Genomic DNA, 16,087 nt, shown 5'->3' on the forward strand with positions numbered 1-16,087 from the left:
GCAAAGCTTTGAGAGATAAATGGCTGGATTTTCTAGGACTCCTCCAAGCCTATCAGCATTCCTTAGATTGGTGGTGATAGGAACAAAATGGGAATATTTTCTACCTTGTAAGACTGATATTTCTCTTCACAGCTCCTCCCTTTATCAGTGGATCCCCTGCTAGGATCAAAGGCATTCCAAAACCAATATAACAGAGGTATTTATTTGATCACTATTAGTTAAAAGGGTGAGACTGTCTTTCCAGGCCTTTCCCTGTAGGAAATCAGCCTCGTTAAGAACCCAATCACCAATTTTTTTTTTAGAAGCAGTTAGTTTTTCATTAGTCATGGGAAAATCATTTTACATTTACAAATAGCTAGATATTTTCTCAAATTTTATTGTATCGTAAAGATGTTGTACAGAGGGGTTACATGAGGAAGGTAATAAGTACATTTCTTTTTTTTTTTTTTTTGGTCGGTCGTGGGGCTTGAACTCTGGGCCTGGGCGCTGTCCCTCAGCTCTTCAGCTCAAGGCTAGCGCTCTACCACTTGAGCTACAGCGCCACTTCCGGTTCTCTGGTGGTTTATTGGAGATAGGAGTCTCACGATCTCTCTTGCCCGGGCTGGCTTTGAACCGCGATCCTCAGATCTCAGCCTCCTGAGTAGCTAGGATTACAGGCGTGAGCCACCAGCGCCCGGCTATGAGTACATTTCTTGTTGAGCATTGTTACCCACTTCTTCGTTGTTCTCCCCCTACCCCTTCCTCCCCAACTCCTCCCCATGCCCCCACCCCCCACAGTCATAAAGCTCATTTTCAACAGTGTCTTGTGAGTATCATTGTTGCATTGGTTCATCCTTTGTCCTTTGAGCCTTTTGTTTTTCCCCTTCCCTTCCCCAAATCAGATAAATGAGTATACAAGATAGCAGATACCAGAATCAAAGATAGTGATTATCAGGGATGAAATAAAATAAGAAAGAACTAGATACAATACCAAAAAAAAAAAAAAGACCTGTTGTTTCCATGTCTTGGAGTTCATTTCAATTAGCATCATTTTGTATGGTCATATGTACTATGATTCTCTGCCAGGACTATCCTAAGCATAAACTAATTATTACAAATTAGGGAAACCATAGAACCTATGTTTCTTTGGATCTGGCTTACTTCAGTAATATTGTATGCACTCTGAATTCGAGCATAATTTTGTACAAGATGAAACACTAGCAATTATAATTGTGGTAATGGTACTCAAAAATGAAGTTTTAAAGATCCATTTGCTTATACCACTGCTATTTTACCTTATGTTTGGGAATATGATTCCAGAAAGTGAGAATAAATCATAACCATCAATCAAGATTGTGTTGATGCCATAGAGAGAATTGTACATATGGATGTCTCAGAATGCTTCCTCCTGGCCCATTTCTCTGCCAGTTTTTAACACAGCTTCCAGAGCACATTGAATTGGTGAGTCAGGGGTATTTATGTCACAGTGAGTTGAGTGTTCCCTGCTTAGGAAACCATAAAGTAAGACACCAGTGGCTGATATATCTTGTCTGTACCTATTTTGGGAAAAAAATTAATTTAAAATTCTGATTATTTCATAATGATAGGTTCACACATTTAGAGACTAGATGAGAAGATGTGATCATTATAGAAGTTAGTGTTTTTTTCCTTTGCTTGGGTTTGCAAAAGTGGCTTATGAGTGAGAGGCAGAAAAACCAGCTTCTCTACATAAGGAAAGCTTGCCACTTCTCCCAACCGTCACAGCACCCTTTCTAGAAAATGAATAAGGCTTGGTGCAAGTTAAAAAGGCTGGATTTAGCATTGAGAGGGGGGTCCTAGGGCAGGGACACAACTCTATGCAAATGAAACCAATTATTTAGAATGTCTTAAATACCTGCATAATTACTTTTTAGACATTGGGAAGTCTATGCATGAATTACAAAGGAAGAACATGACTAAGAAGATATTTTATTATCTCAGAATAGATAAACTGAGTCATACAAGTGTTATTGATTTTTTTAGAAACTTTTAAAATAAGTCTTATTTTCCTTTTCCTTGTAGCACCCACAAGAAAAGAAGGTGAACAGAGTTTTTATGAAAACAGTGCATTATTTAGGGAATGACTGGATGGGATTTTTCAAATTGCCACCCAATGACTATAATAAAAAGATTAACATTAACCAGCATAGAGAGCTGGTTTTTCCCCCCTAAGATGTCAAAGAGGCAGCATGTGGCTGAGATAGAGGAATAGAAGCCTTCTTTGAGAAATTTGGAATTTTATATGAGCAGCAAGAAACATGGCATTAGGCGTTTTACACTGCTTTGACTCCTTAAAGAAAGAAAGCACAAAGGCACCCGAGCTATGGTTTTCACATCTCGGGTAGGCGTCATTTCCTTGAACTGTCTCAATATAGTAGATTCTCTTTTTTTTTTTTTTAAGAAGGCAGGCTGAGACTTTTTTTTTTTCCATTACTCTTGGCTGGGATCTGGGTTTTGTCAAACTGGCCACTGTCACTACTCATGTCTAATTAGAACCACCTGTGAGACTGTTGCGTCAAAAAACAAAAAGGAGCGAAAGCTAATGTTCATAATGATTACAACACAACTTAATCCCAGAGTTCATTTGTTTTAGGCCTGATGATAACATTTTTGAAGTGTTTCTCAAATTTTCGAAAGAAGCTTTCTTTGGATTTTGGCTGTAAGTGCTCATCAGTTAGGTCCGTACACAACTGCCAGTGGTGTGTGAGTGTGCCCTTTCAAACAGAACTTGTCTGCTCGTAAGGCAAGAAAAAAAGTGTAATAATAAAATGTGAGTTGGGGTGATACAGTATGGCCGCCTGCCTCTTTCTGATTAAGAATGGTAATAGAATTAAGAATGGTTATTATATTGATGCCTTGTCATGGATATAAGATCAACAATGCTCTGTGGTGTTCTTTCTGACCTCTGTCTCTCCCTTATTCTCACTTTCTCACTCACTCCTGCTTGCTCTCTCTCTCTGACTCTGACTCTCAAAATAGTTCACAGCCTATTTTCCTTCTAATCATGCCTTCCACATTTTCCAAAGAGATATCCTCTTAATCTTAAACTCATTAACGAAAAAAAAACACCAAAGGAAAAAAGCAAACACCAAAGAAAAAAAGCAAGCACCAAAAGAAAAAAAAAAAATCTGTAAAAAGCAGTTATGACCAAGTGTTAGAGCACCATTAGCTTTGAGTAAAAGATGCTCAGGGACAGCATCCAGGTCCTGAGTTCAAGTCCCAGGACTGAAACACACACAAAAGAAGGAAAAATATTGTCAACAGCTGACAGTGAAAGAAAAGTTGACTTATTAAAAAAATGTGTATTAATTAGGGTCTTAAAAATTACCCTTTTCTAAAACCATTCTCTTAATAATGCAATAAGCACTTGCTATAATAGCATATAGTTGGCCCATATTTAAGAAAAATCTGTAAAAGGTACAGTAGAAGATCTTACCTTCAAGGATCTTATAACCAAGTTGGAGAACTAAATGGGGGAAACCAATTGGTTCTTGTGGATTTCACATGTTGGTATCTTCCATCCACCTCTTTTCCTATAATCAGTAACAATTTCTCCAGAGACAAAATACTCTGTCATAAAACCAGATGCCTCAGATCCCAGGCAATACTTAGGAAGGATAAACCAATGACACTGAATATTGGAATTTTCTCAGTCCACTTACTATTACAGAAAGTTGGATCCTGAAGAGAATGTGAGATACCGGGTTCTAAAAGCAGCCTCCACCATTATCAAGTTAGGAACAGTCACTTCTGTGTGGGTGGGGTGAGGAATGAGAGTGAAATGAGAGGAGGGAGTGGAGATTATTATAAATCCTGTTGTGAACTGGCCATACCTACATGTAGCTTCCTAGATGGCTTCTACTTTCTTCTTCCTCAGCTTCTGAAGCCATAGAAGCTCCCTTTCTTTGGTTCTTCATTTTGGGAATCATGAACTTTTGCCTGTATAGGAAGCTTATTCAGATTCTTCTGTCTGCCTACCTATTTCATTACCTTTTATATACATGTGAAACTGGATCTGTTTACAGGGGAACAAAGCTAATTACAACTTTCATGGCCTAAATATAGCATAATGACAGCGTGTCATTGAAGAGTAGCACTGAACTGAGAAACCTTTTGGCAGGCAAGGTAGGGGTTATTCCAGCTCCATGGAGATAGCTCGAGGGCTAGCTGCTTAAAGAGCCCCAAGTTACCCCCAAAACTGTAAGCAGGTAAACTAAACAGCCTTACTTTGGGAAGTCTTGTGTCTGCCTTGTTTGTTTTCTATTGACCTTTGTTTTCAGACAATAAACTCTAAATATGCAATAAACTGCTATACGATAGAGAGGATGAACACCAATTTGAGAGATTAGGAAATTCTGGTCTGAGGTGGAAGAATCGACAGGACCAGGGGAGTTCTCAGTAGGAATATCCCTGGAATGTCACATGTCATCATCTCACCAGCAAATAATCTGTCACTGGGTTCATTTATTAATAATGTTAATATAGAATCTCTGATTTTACATGATTGTTCTTGATATTTGCTTTGGTATTTTTTTAACAGTCTCCACCTCAATGCCCAGAATCTATAGGCATATGCATATTGTTTTACTCAAATAAATGCACCTATCTCTTTGTTTAAAGGATTTTTTTTTCTGTTTTCAATAGAGGCAATGAACACATACCATATATGTGCTTAAGCAACCAGTGGTCCTGATCATTTGACAGCCTTTACATCACACTCAGAATCAATCTGCCCACCCCCAAGACAGATCTGCCATTGGCAGTTTCATTTGGCTAAGGATGTTTGGCTTTAGTATTTTGGTGTCTCACCACATTCCCCTCTATCTTCATTCTGTTGTTTGACTCTTCTTGGAACATGGTAGTCATTCTCTATATGAATGCTTGTTAATAGCATTTAATGAGAACCTTTCAAAGACTGAGTGAACAGAGGAAACAAAGGCATGCCCAATGCTGTCACCAGAATTCCATCCTCCACCCCAGGGACAAAGCCGTACTTAGCCTTTGAACCCCAGGCATGGCAGGTTCAGTTTTACTAACCACTCTGCCTTCCTTTGTGGAAGGGCTTAAGAGGCCTGGCCAAGCACTCTTGGAATGTGAAAGAGGTAATTTTATTTGACTAAGCCAATGAGAACCCTTCATGCCAAGCCACCACACTCCTTGGGGAAACAAACATGGCTTAACTTTAGAAGAGGGAAGACATTTATGATGACTTCTTACCTGACCTGAGATTCAACCTGTATTAACTTTGAAGTTTACAATGACTTTTTATGAGTGAGACTAATTGAAGGTGCTTATGTAGAAAGACAAGTTATGAGAAATACATACTAAAATCTTCTGTTCTTAAATGCAAGTATAATTTTTTTAAAAGCCAAGGACATTTCAAGATTTTATCAGAAACTTTCCAATTGTTTCCTTGCCCAATGAAGTGTGTTTTTGTTTGTACTATGGATCAGTATATTTTCTTTACCATCCTACAGATTTCAATCCTTTGAAAAATGCTGTTGTAGCCCACTAAAATGTTCATAGGTAGTTGATTCTAAACCATTTTTACAGATTACTGGCCTTACTGAGAATTGAACCAGGCAAGTAACATATCTTTCTATTTCCCTTCCCACCTGATCTGTGCCCTTGAATCTTTCTTACCTTTGGTTCTCTACTTTTTGATACTTCCACATAAGACAAAGAAGAAGTAATAAACAGGGATAGAACTACTCATAAAATTAACTCTTCTGTTGCAGCTCTTAGTGGGGAAAGTGGTATAAGAAGATTAAAACTTATAGCTTTGGTTTGGACATAAGATGGATATCCTCCCCTCTGCCACTGTACCTTCCAGACCCTTTATTTCCTATGCCTGGTTAAAAAATAAATTTCATCTTGTTTTCCTCTGGGACTTAAGTCTCTGTCTTTGCTTTGTATGGTCTATTTATTTTGTCATCTTTGTGACCAACTCATTATTATACTAACTTTCCAGCTCCTAAGGAAAAGAAAAAGACTCATAAATGTTGGTATACCTATGTAGTCTTCTAAATGTGGTAAGTGTGAAATACAACTTTTTTGACAGCTGTGAAATTGTCTCATGATGAAAATGGGTCCCTATAATTTTGTTTTATGTTTTTTCACATTAACAATAGCACAAGTAGCTAAAAATATAGTGGATGTCATCCAAGTAGCAATTCTCAATATTATGCCTGTATTTTTTTAAATGTTTCAGTTTGATGGTGTTAATGTAAACAACCATATAATAACGTCTCCTCATGCCCCATCCTGTATTTATAACACCAACACAGACAGGGTTTATGAATTCAGTCATCTGTAGAAAACTGTGTGAGTATACAGCAACCATAATTCAACAAAACACACAAAAAATATTAACTCTAGGAGTCTCTATTTTTCCCAAAACAGTATTTCTAAGATGTAAAACAAAGGTTTTTACTTAATTGTGATTGATCTGAATTGCTCTGCATGTATGTTTATTCTTTTACCAGAGTATAAATAAGTCATTAGTCATAAGCTCAGTGGGGGTTTTTATTTATTTTCTTACAAATTACACACTTCTACCTAACCAGCTCCCAGGTCAAAATAGTGGGATACAAACTGTTCCTGATAGAAACTTCCTTGGGATTCATTTAATTTATTCCCTTCCACTCCAAGTCCCCCAAATAATCTCTATATTGGTTAATTTTGCTCATTTTTTTTTAAAAAAGCTTTTTGTGATTTTTAACAAGCAGCTCACATATTTTGATGCATTCCTACCTCATGGAAAAAGAAAAAAGAAATTTCCATGACAGAAATTCAAAAAGTTATTCTTCCGGGCTGGGAAGGTGGCTCAGTGGTAGAGCACTTGCCTTGCATGCATGAGGCCCTGGGTTCGATTCCTCAGCACCACATAAGCAAAAAGAAAAAAGCTAGAAGTGGCACTGTGGCTCAAGTGGTAGAGCACTAGCCTTGAGCTGAAGAGCTGAGGGACAGCGCCCAGGCCCAGAGTTCAGGCCCCACGACCGGACCCAAAAAAAAAAAAAAAGTTATTCTTCCAATGTCAAATAGAAGCTATAACTTTGATATGACTAGAAATTATCAACCAGAGGAGAATTCATAAATATAGTGTGTGTATTTATACAGGGATCTTATGGTTTCCTTCTCTTAGAAGAAAACGAGGCATGGGTAATAAAAATAAAATAGCAATAAATATTGGTGATTTCTATGGTAGACATGAATTTAAATGGTACTGACAGAACATGACATTGAATTCTCACAGACACCTTTTCAGCTAGAATTCCATCTCACAGAGAAAGCAGAGTACGTGCAACGGACTCATACAGCGAAGATATGACAGAGGGGAATGCAGGCTCCAAAGCCTACACAGTGAGCCATTAAACCAAAAACCACTTCCACAAGATGAGCATCTTCCTTCCTATCAGCAGTGATGAAGAATGATAAGACTTGTAAACCTCTGAACAACTTGTTAAGATAATTAAACCAATGTTGAACATCTCTTTTCTTTCTGTGAAACACAGAGATCTAAGAAGGTAGACATGAGTTTTGGATACGTTATAAAAACCTCAACAAATTGGAACCTCTAATTGACCCAAAGGGACAGTCTCATCAGAAAGAGTTACATGGTAGGAAAAAAAATATTAAAGTTAGGAAGGACTGCATAAAACTATGCACACAATAGCTCAGTGGTTCTCAGGTAAAGGCTATTTGTCTCTTTACCTCACATGGGGTATTTTGTAGTGCCTGGAGACTTTTTGTAATGGTGAGCTTTTTTTTAAAGGTGATGTACAGAGGAGTTACAGTTACATAAGTAAGATACTGAGTACATTTTTTTCCAACAGTGTTATGTCCTCCCTCATTTTCCCCTGCTTCCCCCTACAACTCCTCTCCCCTCCAAGTTGTAGAGTTCATTTCCAACGTAGTATCTAGTGAGTATCACTGTTGCCTTGGTTCACCCTTTGTCCCACAAGACAAAGGTCGCCAAAATCAGAAACAGGTGACCACAGGTAATAAACCAGAGGGGAGAAAAAAGAAAGAAAGACAAAAGAAATAACTGCAAACAGTACACTAAAAAGAAAAAAGAAAAACACAACAACAACAGAACCCATTGTTTCCATATAGTGAAGATCATTTCAATTAGCATCATTTTATAGCTATTGGCTATTGTGAACCTCTGTGAGGACTATACTAGACATTACAAATGAGAGAAACTATGGAGCCTATGTTTCTTTGGATCTGGCTTACTTCACTTATTTGTATTAAGAAAACAAATAATAACAGATGCTGGTGGGGACATGGCCAAAAGGGAACATTAATACACTATTGGTGCGAGTGTCAAATGGAGACATTTTTGTTGTCACAAGATGGGGAGGGAACAAGGTTGAACGGTGGTGAGGTGAGTGGCGGTGTGCTGTTTGAGAACAGCTACCTCCAACGAGGAATTCTTCCGCCTCAGAGTTATCAGTATCAAGCTAGAGATGTCTTGTGTAAGACAAGGGCATGGAATTAATGCCATCTCACTTTTTAAGTATCTTTATTACCTTCTGCCCACAGTGGAAAGAAGAGATCCAGAGCCCTAAATGTGATATGAGTCCCATGCCAGGGTGAGCTTCATAGCCTCCTTGGGCCTCCTGTTTTTCATGTCGAAAATATGAAGAACAAAGCTCACCTCATGAAGGCACCAAGTAAGTGCAATTTCCAGTCAACAATCCTCAGTGCTGAGCACTTTTCTTCTTAAGCCTGGATTATATGATCCGCCTTTCTTAAAGATTTATAGATGTTGGATAAAATATTTTTGACATTTTAAGGATGTGACATAAAAATATATGGCACTCTCCCAATTGACTTTGAATTTAGCAAGGGAAAAAATCTATTTCTTAGAACAGAGAACATTGAGCAATATGACTGTATGATGGAAAAATATTTAGTTAGATCCCTGTATCATAGGCACAGTAATCTAGAAGCATCAACCAAATGCTAACCAGAGCTTCCTCAAATCCAAAACAGACCAGAATCATGTGTGGATGTTGTAAAACTGCAAACTGGGATTCGTCAGCTTTAGATACAAAACCTGAGATTCTGCTTTTCTTTTTCTGTTTTTAATTATTATCTTTAGGTAGTTCTACAGAGGAGTTTCAATTCAGTACTTCTGTTTATGAGTACAATGGAGTTTCAATTCAGTACTTCTGTTTATGAGTACAAAGGAGTTTCAATTCAGTACTTCTGTTTATGAGTACAATGCATCTTGTTCAGTGTCGCCCCTTTCATCATTCTCCCCCATCTTTCCCAACCCCAACCATTCCCTCAATTTTCCTATTTCCACTTTCACATCAATGCACTGAGTATTATGATTATAATCACCCACCCTTCCTCTCTTCATTCATCTATCCCTTCCCCTTGGCCATCCCCTGACACCTCAAGTTCTGGCTTGCTAGTATTTGTTTTGTTAGAATGTAGGTTAGCTGCTCAAAGGAGTTACACCATTCAATTCTCCCCTGTATATACTATACTTCTCCAATACAATTGTGTACACATGCATATGGCCCTGTGTATGCTTATATACATAGTTACAAATTAGATCTAACTTCCACATATAAGAGAAAACATTCATTTCTAATGAGCTTCCAAGAAATCTGCTGCTGCCACCGGGTTTGGAGAATGCCTTAGGTAGACATTTCTATGCTTTACTGCATCTTTAAGGACAGAAAAATAACTAGGAGTTCTTTGTATTATACACATCATCTATAATACTAGTCAGGTTCCTAGCACCATAGTTAAATATAAACAAGTATGGAGCTCCTCTAGGTGATCCACTTTAACTTTCCAATCATAGATCGAAACTACTGAGAACACAGGTTTGGGATCTATTTATTAGAGGAGGTGAGAGACTAAAAAGAAATGAGTAATTATAAAAATCCAAGATATTTCAGATGTAGCTTGATCATCGTATGCCTAAGACATTGCACTGCTAAGCCAAGGATTGCAATGTGGACTTTGTTATATGGTTAAATGTAACAGATGTCTTCAATACTTAAAGCTCCGATAAGAGGAAGGCCAGAACTATAGAATGAAAACAATGATGTGTTTGTTCAGGTCCCTAGGCTCTACAAGGAACTGTTAGGGGATGTGTCAAAAGGATTCTATTTGGAGCAATGAGATTACTGTACTCAATAAAGTCCCAAAGTGCCAGAGGTTGACTTTTTCTAATGACTGGAAAGACCTTACTGGTTCATAAGAAAAAAGAAGACAGGATGGAAGAGAGGCCAGAGGTATCTGTCTAGCTAGCTAACTAGTATGCTATCACTTACTAAGGCTCTAAGCCTAAAGTCCATGGACCAACCTCAGAAATCTTCAGGTTCCCTTCACAGGCACATGTATACACCCATGTGTGTTAGAATAGAGTGTGTTAAAACATCTTATTAAGGTATCAGAATTAATCTACATGTCTCTTGTTTTATCCTTTTGTGTGTCTTATAGTTCTATTTAATGACAGCTAACTGACCAATATTGTGCTAAATATGCTACCTTATTCTCCAAGGACATACATGCATATATATATATATATATATATATATATATATATATATCATATACACCTATACATACAGAAATAGATAGAGCTATACATGACTTCTATTCTCATTGCAAAAATGTCTCCAAAATTCTCTAGGAATTCTCCAGGAATCCTCTAGGGCTCTCCCTATGGCACAGAACTTCTAAGAGGCTCCACGAATCATGACCTTCCCAAACTATAATAATAGCTCTTGTCAAATAAAATTAAAATATAGTGAAAAGACAAAGCCAAGAGGGGTTGACAAGATTCATGACAGTGACAGTACAGCCATTGGTTTGTCCTTCCTCTTCTCTCCCTAGGCATTTATGTGTCATAGAATCAGATACAGATATATATAATACATATTTAATTTATATATAAATATATGGTTGTTTATTTAAATTTGAAAGGGAGCTCATATAAAAAGGATAGAAGCACCTTATTGGAAACTGGAATAAAAACGATATTTAATTCTAAAAATATGTAACGCTTATCAACTGTTTTCATAAGTGAACACAATGCTTGCCTTAAGCTACTCATCCCTGAAAAAGTCATGTATTCACATCATGAATAAAAATCATGCAGGCTCCAGAAAAATCTGTCATAATATAAAATATGCCACACATGGAATGCATTTCCCATTGAAGACAATATTTCTTTCTTACATAAATGTTTCGTTTGCCATTGAAGTAAACGGAAGTTCACGAAGGTTGGCCAAACAAAGGGGCCCATTTGTTAACTGTACAGAACCAAGTGTGTTCCACTGCCAATTACCTTTAACTGCAAACCCTGCAACATCTCAAGGACACAGCCCAGGGTCATTTTCCCCCAAGCAACAAAAGAAGCATGAAGTGACAATCACACTTCAAATATACTTTGACCCAGATAGAAAAACAAAGAGCACGTGTTCACATGAGTGCCAATAAAAAAGGAAGGAGAAGGAAAGGGAAGACGAGAGGAATGGGGACACAGAAATCATTATGCTGGAGAATATACTGTTTGGGCAATATTTCCCACATACTTAGCCATGAAGCATTTCCAGTCCAGGCAGAATGGCTACCATCAGGAACACAAATAGCAAATGGTAGAGAAAATGTGGGGGGCACAGGAAGGAAGTCCCATACACTGGTACACTGTTGGTGGGAATGCAAATTAAAGCATCCACTATGGAAATAAGTATGGAGGTTTCTCTGACACCTAAAAATACAACTAATATATAATCCAGCAATAACACTCTTGGGCATATATCTGAAGGAATGTAACTCAAGATACAATAAACATATACCTGCACACCTATATTGGTCGTGGCTCCAAATAGCTAAACTCTGGAAGCAGCCTAGACTATTCAATTAATGAATGGATAAAGAATTATATGTCTATATGATGGATTATTATTTAGAGAGAAAGAAGAAAATTATGTTCTTTGCAGGAAAATGTATAGAATGGGTGATCATCACATTGAGTAAGTCAGATTCATTAGAACAAAAGTTGAATCATTTTTTTCATATATGGCATCCAAGTCTAAAAGATATATACTTTATACACACATAAGTGTATATATACCTACTATATATATTTATGTACATATATATGGTAGATTAACAATTATAAAAGTGAAAAAGCTGAGCAAGAATATGAGGCCCTGAATTCAAGCCCTAGTAACAACAGCACCAATGTGTGTGTGTGTGTGTATACATGTGGATAAAAGTTTTAAAAAACAATAATAATAAGATTTTTAAATCACAAGGCTATTTTCTTACAAAATTATGACCCAACATTCAAACAAGCACTTGGCACTGTTACAATACTATTATTTAATACAAAGTCAAATTAAATTTTTTTCCAGCTGTCCCAATTCTGTCTTTTCTTTTTCCCAATCATGCAAGATCCAATCAAGGGTCACAAGTTTTATGTAACCTGTGTCTCTTGGCTCTTCTTCAATCTGCATAAATCCTTTTTTATCTTTTATGAAATTATTATTATTGAAGAAAGCAGTGGTTCTGTAGAATGACCTTTAATACAGGCTGTTCTTCTAATTTTTTGTGGTTATGATTTTTTTTAATTTGCTGATCCTGGGGCTTGAACTCAGGCCTGGGTGCTGTCCCTCAGAACTTCTACTCGAGTGCTCTACCACTTGAGGCACAGCTCAACTTCTGGGGTCTTTTTGGCAGTTAATTGGATACAAGAATTTCATAGACTTTTCCTACATGGACTGGCTTTGAATTGCAATCCTCAGATCTCAGCCTCCTAAGATACTAGGATTGTTAGTATTTTTTTGAAGCTATGTATAATCACACTTTCTATAATGTCCTATCCGTCACATCTCCCACTAATAAATATTAAATATGTGTTTTAATGACATACATATTACATTGTAGTATATTCACACACCTTCAATTCCAGTTCTGTCTTGCCCTCTGTTCTATGAAAAAAAACCTTCCTCCCAGTCATTTCCACACGATACTGTGCAGGACAAGTAATACCTTCCTAAGTGTATACCTGGATAAAAAAGGAACAAATACAATCTGATTTCATAATCGCTTTCTACAAGCTACACTACACAAACTAATTCCGCAAATTTTTGCTTCTTAAAATGATTTTCCATGACCTTTCCTTCCCACTCCAGTTTCCAGCCTATGAAGATAAACATTTTCTTACTTTAACATAGTTCACAATCAAGTCTATTTTTCCTATGACTTGCTGATCCAAAGACATCTATAGAATTAACCTTTCAATTACGCTTTTTGACAGGATATTTAATCCAGAACTCTTCTAGATTAATTTGTGGCTGGATTTCATGTCTGGATTTTGTCATCTGCTATGGTAGTAAAGCTCTGGATAAAATTCCATTAACATCAAAACAGGGAAAGAAGCAAAGACAAGCAGGGGTGTTAGTGAAGCAAAGGGTGGTTTTGATTTTGGGATCTATTCAAACAACTATAACACTGGAGGGAAAATAATTTGACAAAATTCCAAACGTCATAGAAACTTGTAGGAGCTCAAACTTTTGGTTCAACACCCTTTTGGGTTTGCTGCCACTGGATATGAGGTTTTTGTCTCCACTTAACAGATTTCTTAGATCCTGCTTACATCTCTCCAGCCACTTACAGTCATGCCGACTCAATTCCAATTCTTGTAATCATATAAAGTCCTGTACATCCAAAGAAAATTATGTGGGATCCAGGTACAAAAGCCTTTTGCTGGACTCAGGCTGTCTTCATTTGAGACTCCTACTTTTTAAAAAAACTTTTGGTTTATTTCATGAAATATATACATGAGCAGTCTTTGGAAGCTGAAGTTGGAGCCTTCTAGATTTTTTTTATGAAGAGTGTTTGTGCATGCAATAGACCTAAGGAGTAGGTTTTCTTTATCAAATATATGCCAACTGCTAAATAAATGTCATAACCATGGATACAGTGATGTTTCTACTCTCAAGCAGCTTATAGTTTAGTATCATAAAGCTTATAATCCCCAAGGTTGAGAGAATACATTAATCATTGTTGGTTAAGTAAGGAAAGCCTTGAGGACACCTAACCATAACCAGTCATCAAAGTGATTATCCACAAATAATCAAAAGTTAAAGCTAATCTGAAAGTGATTTTTATAAATCTCTTAAGTAAAATAATATTAAAAAGTACTTAGGCAAAACTATAAAAGTGTTTTTAAAAACCCAAATGCTAAACTAAAACTATTTTTAACCTGACTGTGAAAAAAATCACTGTTTTAAATAATAAAAAACAGAATAATAGGTAACATGACAGAGCTGACTTGTCTGAAATCACAGAGCCACAAGATTCAACCACAAAGTCTTGCTTCAACCACAGTTTTTCCACAAAATGTAGACAAAAAAGTAAGTAAATAAATATAAAGGTCCAAAAAATTTTAAAGAATTACTTGAATTGAAGATTGTCAGTTTTAACTGAGTCCAACCAGATGTCCCCCATTTGAAATCTGATTTCTTATGAATTGTGTGCGTGTGTGTGTGTGTGTGTATGTATGTGTGTGTGTGTATGTGTGTGTGTGTGTGTGTGCACAGGCACACGCACAGATGCATTCCAGTAGTGGGGCTTGAATTTAGTGACAGGGCACTATCCTGTTGGTTTTTTTAGTCAAGGCTGGCTCTCTACCACGCAAGTCACACCTGTACTTCATGATTTTTTTATACTGGTCAATGGAAGATAAGAATTTCACAGTCTTTTCTGCCTGAGCTGACTTTGAATAGTAAAGTTCATATCTCAGACTTTTTCAAGTGGCTGGGATTACAGGCATGAGCCACCAGCACCTCTAGGATAATTTCTTATAATTTTTAATCTGAGACGTTTGGAGATATTAAGTTGTCACAATACAATTGTATTTTTTACTGTAGTTTCAACTCACAATTAAAATCTGTGTTCACTGTAATGGTTTGAACATCCCCTCCAAAACTCTTATTGAACTTATTGCTATTGTGATAGTATTAAGAAATGATACCTTTAAGTAGTGTATAAGTCTTGGGAGCAGAGCTCTTATGAGTGGATTAAAGCCTTCATTAACAGGAACATATTACTTATGCTAATCACTTCTACTCTCTTCTTCTCAGTTATAATTAGGATCTCTGGCTCTATGATACCCTCACCAGGTTATGACATAAAAATGCTGTCATCAGATACCATTACCTTGAGATCAAACTTCACAGCTTCCACTGCTATGAGAAAGAAATTTCTTTATGTATTACCAAGTGTGTAGTATTGCATTATAGCAGCAGAGAACACATGGAGATTTTCAGCAATGTCAATCCTGTATCCAAGAAAAAAAAAAATGGTTTTGAGGCTGTCATGGAAGCTCTCTGATTCTCACGGCATGACATGAAGAGAGTTAATGGAGCTTAGCTCATCATTTTCTCTTTATAAGCGCTCAAAAACTAATCCATCCCACACCACAGCCCTTGAACTCATCATTACTGTCATGTGGTGAAGCCCAACAGCCATTCAAATGCTATACTTCAATCTGCACTTAATTACAACTAACTACAGATGTTAACTGGATTAATTGCAATGCCATTGCATGCCTAGTGACCAGTTTTACATTTTTAATGATTATGCTTAAGCCTAAAGCCATAACTAAACCCAATAGCAAGATCTCATTTGTGGGAGCCTGAAAAATGGTCTCCTAAAAGATATTCACATCTCTGGAATATGTTAACATTGTCTCCTGTAGCAAAAAAAAAAAAAAAAAAAAAGGAGGAGGAGGTAAAGTAGGATTAAATTAAGGATCTTGAAATGGGAGGATTATTCGTGGATTTTATGGGTGAAACTGAAGTGCAATTACATGGGTCCTTGTAAGAGAGAGACAAACAGCAGTTTGACATATGCAGAACAGAAGGCCTTGTAAAGATAGATTTAAAGAATTAAAGACAGACGTGAAGAGGACATTGAACAAGGAATACCAAAGCACCAGAAGAAACTTGAAACAAGGAAAAAGCTCTTCTCTAGTGCCTTAAGAGGGAGCTAAGGCCAGCCAGCCTTTGACTGTATTCCTAACTCC

Source organism: Dipodomys spectabilis, unplaced genomic scaffold, assembly GCF_019054845.1.
Source record: "Dipodomys spectabilis isolate Male_0828 unplaced genomic scaffold, ASM1905484v1 ptg000175l, whole genome shotgun sequence".
In the NCBI taxonomy this organism is placed as follows: Eukaryota; Metazoa; Chordata; class Mammalia; order Rodentia; family Heteromyidae; genus Dipodomys; species Dipodomys spectabilis.